Genomic DNA, 8,833 nt, shown 5'->3' with positions numbered 1-8,833 from the left:
GATTGTTCATCCATCTTATGATCTTTAGTAACAAGTGATAGAATGTGGTTTATGCTACTGATTGATACAGACAAAAGAGTAGAATATGTTTGGTGTTTATGATAACTAGCGTGACATTGCTCAAGATATCTCTAATTTGCCTAAGAAAGTAGTAACCAGATAAAGGAGAAAGTAAGACAAATCTTTGTTTCTTTCACAAACATTAGCTGAAAAAAATTAGATTCACCAAGTATTTTTAACATGAAACACGAAGGAACAAATCACAAAAGTAATGCCATGCCCCTATTCGATAAGCTTTCAGAGAATGTAGCCTATTCAAGCAAAATCCAATCCTAAGCTTGACTGCACAATAGCAAATGATGAAAGCTGTGAAAATAATTATAAATCATACCTATTCATGCATTGTTCATTCACTTTTAGTAACGGTTCGGTCAATTTTGTACATTTTAATTGCTACCAAATCAAACCAATTATTCAATTTAATTATAGTTGCATTACAAACCATACCAAATGAGAAATCATGTCGACTTATTAAGTTGAAAAATCATGAGTTGATTTTTCTTGAACACCTACATAAACAATGAAAAAAATTGCAAAACGGAATGAGTAGCAGTAACATTTATAGTTCGCCATCCCAGAATTCCTCTATTGATTTGTATGGTCCGTCTGGATGAACAAAAACCTCAGCTTTGAATCCCCTGCATTGAGGAATTTCTTGTATCCGCGCGATTTCTTCATTGCTTAGTTCCCAATCCAAAATTTGAAGGTTCTCTTTCATCCTATCCTTGTTAAAACTCTTCACTAATACACTAACTCCTTGCTCATATACCCACCTCAATGCAACCTATAAATATGGATAAGATCAATGATATAATGTGATGTAAATATCGAGTGATAATTTTTTGAGACAAGGGTCAAAAAACACCTCAACCTACTGGAACTATCAGGTGTGAGAGTTTCCTACCTAAAATATCGCCAATTAATTAGCAAAACACACCTCAACTATCAATTTTTCACTTTTCCTACTTGATGGTTGAGGCAGGAAAAGTGAACAATTGATAGTTGAGCTGTGTTTTGCTAACTAGTTGGTGATAGTTTAGGTACTAAACTCTCACACCTGATTGTTCAGGTAGAAAATTAAAAAATAAAGTGATACTTGAAGTGTATTTTTGACCCTTTAAATTTTCATTTTTAATACCTGTGCAATGCTCTTTTGTTTATGAATAGCAATGTCTTTTAGAACAGGGCTTTGCATTACAGCATGATTGCCCCGGACCAGGTATCCCATTAGCTCCAAGTGGAGACCATGCACTTACAAGTATTTCCTTTTCCCTGCAAAACTCTAACATCTTTCTTGCCTCCATGCAACATGCATTTCCACCTGTCATTAATTAATCATTTCTCTAATCTTTGTCATTTTTTGACTGATGTTAATTTATACTGAAAATACACTTCAAAAATGATTGAAAACGTTTCATGAAGCATAAATAAAGTCATTACAAGTAAACTTAATTCATACGACTTTGTTTTTTCATTTCTTGGTTCGAACGTAGTGACGTTGAGTTATTTAATTTCTTGATTCGACAAGTGTTAATTTGAAACCTACTAAAAATAGTATTCTTTCCGTCCTAAAAAGATTGTCCTCTTTTGATTTGGCATAAAGTTTAAAAAATAAAGGAAGAATTTTGAAATGTGTGGTCCAAAATAAGCGTTAGATATTTGTGTGGCAGCAAATCATCTCATAAAGTTAAATTGTTTCTAAATATAGAAAGGTGACAATTTTTTTTGGGACAGACTAAAAAGAAAAGGAAAACGATCTTTTGGAACAGAGGGAGTAGCTGACATGTTAAGTACAGTACACCGTGGTGAAGAAAATGTACAATAACTATTTATGTGCCTCATTTCCAAATAAGTTGGAGTCGATTGTCTGATTCTCACTTACTATACTTTCTTATCTCAATTCAACTCATGTCATTATCATACCAAAAAAAAATTAAAAGTGAAATTAAGTTTAATATAAGAAATATCACTAATAATAATCATATTGTAATTGTTATAAAAATCTATGATATGGTCAAAATTCTCCTAAAAATATTACGTTCACAATGAGCGTATTAACATGACTAAAACTTAAAAATACACTTCAAACTAATTGAACGTTTCATGAAGTACAATGAAAATTTGAGCTTTAACAGGTCATTTGAATTTGGTCCCCGATCTATGGTGTTTGTGCTCATATGATTACCCCATTCATTGAATTTTACAACTTTTATTATATCACCTCTTCGGTGTTTAATTGGAAACCAAATTTAAAAAACAATGAAAGTTTTTTTTAAATTTATAGTTTAAACAAGTCAGTATGGCAATAAATCTTTAGTTACCCATTCATTGAATTTTCAGAACCCTTTATATGTATACTCCCGTCTTCTCAATTTATGGAGGGCTGTTTGACTGAATACAGAGTTTAAGAAAGAAAACAGATACTTTTGAAATTTATGGTCTGAAACAAATTATAAACATTTGTGTGGCCGCAAATCATCTCACTAAAGATAAATGAGAAATTTAAAGTTAAAATATTTTGAATAAAGGAAACATGATTTTATCGGCAATATATTAAATCAGAAAGTATATCAAATAAATTGACACAGTACCTGATTAACTGCAGGAGGAATAGTGGCATGGTGCAGTAGTTGAGAGAGTTTTGTGCAGCTGAAGTTGCATACACCAATAGACTTTGCCAAACCTAATTTGTTACATTCTTCCATGGCTTCCCATGTTCCTTTCATGTCAAATGGAAGTACATCCTTTACTACCATCTTTATCTCTTCTTCACTGTCATTCTTCTTCATCCTCGCTGGCCAATGTATTAGGTACAAGTCCAAGTAATCCATCCCTAGCTTCCTACAAAAGATTTTTTGATACTCGTGATTGGTAACCAAAAAAAAAGATTGAAATATAAAGTTGACAAAACATGTGAAATATAATTATTTCATGTATGTATCAAGTTCTACCAACAACAACAACAATTGTACTTCAACTGCCAAGATATTACGATCACTGATATTATATGAAGCCTCACTTTCATGTCACTTCATTTAGTCATGTCTAAGTGCAATACTATTAACAAATAAATAAGAATAAATAGCAATAATATCGATACTCCTCACGTTTTAATTTATGTGGTATAGTTTAACTGTATACAAAGTTTAATAACTTTTGAAACTCATGATCTTAGCATTTGCGTGACTATAAGACTTCTAAAGTCTGTGGTCTTAAACATGTCATAACTAGCGGGACTAAAAAGGCCTAAAAAGGAAATATTGCCAAATAAATTAACATAGAAAGAGTAAATAATTAGTTTCTCTAGCACTATGATCTTTTGTATTAAGAGGATCGATTCATATCATAAATTGACCAATGACCAGTATTAATTTACAGAAGATATTGATCTATTACAGTAATCTTTTTCTATCTGAATATAGAACCGACAATATGAGCAAACTTACGCGAGAGTATTTTTTAGGGCAGGAAGAACAAGGTCGGGGTGTGTGTCCATGCACCATAATTTGGATGTAATGAACACTTCTTCACGGCTCTTAATGAGTCCATGCTGTAGCGCTTCTGCCACTGCTCCGCCAAGAGCTTCCTCGGAGCCATAGGCTGCGGCAGTGTCAAAGTGTCGATAACCGGTTTCAATAGCATCAACAAAAATGGAGATTAATTGATCCTTTGGTGGTAAGGTAAGTTCTGCTGGTGCTGTTCCCATGCCTATAAGAGGCATTTCATGACCAGAATTCAGCACAAATCTTGGGAGTACTAACATTTGCTTCATATCCGTTGTCATGACTAATATGACTAAGTACAAATTGGAATGATACAGAAGATTATAGAACGTGACAATTTTGAGATGCATGTAGATTTTAAATGTACAAGCTATATGCATATTGGCCTTATCTTGTTGAAGTGATAGATTTGATGTGTGGTCAAGGCTGTACAGCGTCAACGTTCCCTCCTTTCAACCATTTGGTCAAACATGCACTGTATATATACTTGGTTTTCCTGCAATGTCAAAAATAGGGGCAGGCATTATTAGAACAGCTGCTAGCTGCTATTGACAATGTCACGTCGACTACTTTGGACCAACCATGACTTAATGATCGATATTGCAAAGAGGGATTGCTAGAGATGCGTCCAGAATCAAAATACCCCCTAAAAAAGGGGGGTTGAACCAAAATATCTCCAAATAATTGTGATAAAAATATCTTTAATGTAGTATTTTACTACATTAAAGGACTTACTAGTAACGGTGTGGTTAAGTCCTTTAACGCAGTAAAATACTGCGTTAAAGAATATTTGTTTTCTTTTCTATAACGCAGTCTATTAATGCGTTATAGAATCCAATATTTTAAAAAAAAAAATTGGTTAACTTTTTTTTTTTTTGCAACACTTAGTGTTTTTTTTTCATACTTTGACCAATGATGTCGTGCGTTAAGACTCCGAAACGTCAATATTTTATATATAATCTGATATTTTTTTCTGCGTACAATAATGTAGGCACAATACATGAAGGATACGTAAACGTTCGGTTCGCCATTTTAGGGGTTGAAAGGTGCCTGAAGTAAGTTTTGTTTCAAAACTTTAGGTTTAAGTGTTCTATTTTGCAAGGTTATTTTAGTCAACTTTATATGTTGAGAGAATTAGTCAGCTTTATTTTCGAAAATTGAAACTACAAAAGTGAAATTGACATTCACAGCTACATTGCTCCGAATTTTTACGTTGAAATCTATTGCGTATCATCATATTATAAGTAAAAAAAAAACTAAAAACTTCACGCCAATTTGGGGAAAAAATTGAAATTGAATAGAATAACAGGTGTTTTTTTAAAAATAGGCTCGGCCAAACCCCCTTGCGGCAGTTTGTCCGCATTGTTATACCCCATTTTAACCGGGTTAGAGCGGAGTACAACATATTGGTGATTCCTAAATTGCTTTGTTTTAAGGAGTCGCCACCTAATTGATTTTAAGGTGAATTAGGGCACCTAATTATTAACTAAGGTAAAGCTAGCTAAACCTCCGTTAATAGTCTGCTTAACTAGTGTGATTCTAGGTAAGGGTTCTATATTATCCTAAAGGGAAGGAGTTAGGCATCCTTTAGAATCCGTTAACTACGGTTATCCGGCCAAACTTAGGTTAATTAACTAAGATTAAACATGGTGTTTAAATTTTAAGAAAAAATAGCTTGTAAAATATAGTAATGCTATCTGAACTAATTTATAGGAAAATATAATAACTTGCATGAAAGAAATGCTTTTTTTAAAAAAAATGAGACTTATAAATGCCGTTAAAACTTTGAATGAAAATAGTGCTGCTATTATAAAATAATACTCACAAAATATATATATATATAATAATTTGCCTAAAAGAAGATTTTAAATGCCATTTAAAATAAAATTTTATAAAAGTTGATAAGGCTTTAAATAAAGATGCCATCTAGAATGAGATTTGTAGAAAATATAATAATCTGCATAAAAGGAAACTTGAAATGCATTTAAAATAAACTTATAGATGTTGCAAAGATTTTAATGCTATTTAAAATAAAATTTGCACAAAATATATATAAATAGAAGAAAATGCGGATTTATGCAGTGTTTTAATAAATATTTGAAACAACTCGAATGATAAAATATTAATTGATTCTTTTGCAGTTTAAGAGCATAAGCAAAAATAAAAAATAGCTAATGTGAATTTTAAATGAAACTTATATTGTATCAATATGATGATATGGAAATGCCAAGACTTATTTTCTTTAAATATGATGGAAAAAGGATTTCCTTTCTTTTTATTAACTTTGTTAATCATGCTTAGCTAAAATGATGTGTGATTGATTCCGAATTTGAAGAGTTATTTATAAAATATACTTGAATTCATTTTTGGCATATCCACCACATTTCCAATTTTAAGATAATAAAGAGACAAAAGGAGTCCTTTGATTTAAAACATGTGCTCGTGCTATTTGAAAAGTTAATTATTCTAATAAAAATAAATATTATAAATACTATGAAAAATTTAACAAAAAGGGAAGAAATCTTAGGTAATTAACTATTGATTTTCCTTAAGTTAACTACCCTTATCCCAAAACTAAACCCACTAATTTACTAGAATTCCTCTAAGTCGAGAAACAAAAGAAAAAAAAACAAAATAAAAAGAGTTAGTTGCATAATACAAATCAAATGCACAAAATGAAATAAAGGAGCAAAAGGTATTAAAAATGGGCCCAGCCCACTTTAGGGCTGCTGATTGGGCTATTGGTCCAGAAGATTTCATTTTTTTGCTGCGGATGGATTGAATGAGGGACGACTCGGGAGAAATTACGTTGGGCTTTTAGCCCAACATCGAATGCGGCAGGGAAACGAGTCTCTCGGACTCGTACGCGAGGTTCATGCAAAGAAATGAAAGAACGAGATTAGTATATGGCCAATGAAGTTAAGCACATAAAAATATAAATTCAAAACAAATCCTTCGATTATATATATATACCATGTATATCCAAGTGTATTTCATGGACATACTTCACTATACATTTATATATAGATTTCAACTGAAATATGCTTGCAACGAACACACAAAATTTGAACAAAACCAAACTGAATATGATAACGTCACGTACATGGGACTACTTTACGAGCAGGTTCACAAGGCAAAAGGGAAAAGAAATTCTTGGGCATGTCATATGGTTCAAACAAAACGAACATACCAATCTACACATACTAACAAACTTGCGGACTAAGCATGATCTGATGAACAGTTGTAAAATCTAAGAGAAACAGGAGGCGAAGATATTTCTTATTCTGAATGAAACATATTCGAGTCGTTATCAATCTTTCTTTCATTTATAACTTCCAGAAAGAATCAGAAACCCAAAATCTGGAAATCCATTTACTTGCAAAGATATAGAAAATTAACACATGACATGATGCTTTAAAGGAAGGTAGCCTTCGAAGATTGATGGTAGTACCTAGGATGGTACCTAGAATAGAACCAAAATTACTTCCAGATCTTAATTTAGCTTGCCAGATTGGATACAAGCGGAATAACTTCTGTATTTTAGGTGAACATTTCCAAATTCAAGCTAAGTCACCCCTTTCCAGATTCAGTCCAAGTGTACAACCCCTTTTCAATGTAAAAGGCAATAGCAGCCATGCAACCAGTAGGAAAAGGTTCCAAATGTTCATGAAATTTCAAATGTTAATCTTTCATTCCCAAGTTACCTTTTGAAAATAACAGTTCTTTGACCTTATTCACAAAGCTATTCTCTTTTGGATATACAAAAATGAGGCACTGCTTCCAGTTCTCAGGCTAATTCAAAGAGAAGTAAACTAATAAAGGGAAAGAAAGCAAACAATGGTCATACCATGAAAGACTGTATTCAATTTAAAAGAAACATCAAGGATTAAACCCATAAGCAACTGGCAGATAACAGCAAAGTAAGGAGACAGCCCGAGAATACTATAATAACCTGACTCAGAATTACAATAATCTTAGTGTCCATTTTGAAAGATAAATATAGCCATCGATTGCTTATCTACTCCAAAAGAAATCACTAATCCTTTAAGTATAACAGGTCCAAACTCGAAAATACAGTAGGCATGGAAAGTTGCAACATGATACCAGCAAAACAATTACAGTCCTAGGTATTAGGCAAGAGATCCTGATCAAGTAGGCTACAACATTGCAGATGACTCATCATACGAGTTTAACCACAAAAGACCAACTTAGAATGACGTATGCCGACTGGACTGAATCATGATACAACTAACAATAATAACGTAGCAGTCTCAGGAGACTTCTACACCAAGCAAGATCTACTGACTGTACTAATAATGTGTTAAATCATACTAAATCCATTTTACAAATTATAGATGACTGAAACCAATTAAAAGCGAACAGAAACAGGTACCAATGAATTTCCCAGGGGTTATGCTAAACTACAAAAGACTCAAGTAACCGAAAGATACCAAATACGAGTCCTATTTCAAATTATAGTATGTTAACTCATATTATAATATACTGATAATGATAGTAATATGCTGAAATGAACCTGCTTGTGGATACTTAAAGCATAAAGAAAGAAGGAAACAACATCATTTTAACCTTACGCGTAATTCTCTACAATCTGCTGATACATTTCGATCTTAGCAAAAGAGAAAAAAATACAAATGCTCGGCAATTAACACGAAAATACTACTCATGCTTTCACACATAATTGAAGGTAACTAGACATCCATTTCACAATGAGGGTCAAATTCTGATCAAATGACAGTCGTGAGAGCCAAAATAGACACTAATAAAACAGGGAATTACTGAACTGGGAATTAAACACTGAATAAACATGAATCTCTAGGTATCCTAAACTGTCAAACCGAAATCAAATTGACTAAACAAAAACACGCCTAAGACTATCATGCGATTAAACTGAAAATGAGCCCGCCACGACAACTAGCGTGTATGGACACACACACACTTGTCAAACAATATACTGAAGCCAAACCAAACTAAAAGGGAAGTTATTCACCTCTTCGGAGTGCAGCGAAGTGAGGCGCGAGTCTCCGATCTACGCTCGAATTCAAAACAGGTGCCAAAGGTAAAACCAAATAAAATGATGTGGATTTTTGACTTGATATTGAACAATACAGCGAACAAGAATCAATCTTATCTATGGGGATTTTCTATGATTTTTCGAATTTGAAACCTAATTTCTAGGGGTTTTTGCGGCTGAAACAAGTTGTTCTTGGGATTTCACCAATCAATAAGAAAAAACGGTTCTAGGGGGATTT

The 8,833-nt window shown here is 32.8% G+C and overlaps 1 pseudogene; it reads right to left on the bottom strand.

Moving 5' to 3' along the window:
• Positions 1–435: 435 nt before the first annotated feature.
• LOC132625728 (protein REDOX 2-like) lies at positions 436–3,976 on the bottom strand (annotated as a pseudogene).
• Between the last annotated feature and the right edge of the window lie 4,857 nt (positions 3,977–8,833).

The sequence above is a fragment of the Lycium barbarum genome, unplaced genomic scaffold, assembly GCF_019175385.1.
Source record: "Lycium barbarum isolate Lr01 unplaced genomic scaffold, ASM1917538v2 unchr_scaffold_53, whole genome shotgun sequence".
NCBI lineage: Eukaryota > Viridiplantae > Streptophyta > Magnoliopsida > Solanales > Solanaceae > Lycium > Lycium barbarum.
This window is presented reverse-complemented; position numbering and strand designations above follow the sequence as displayed.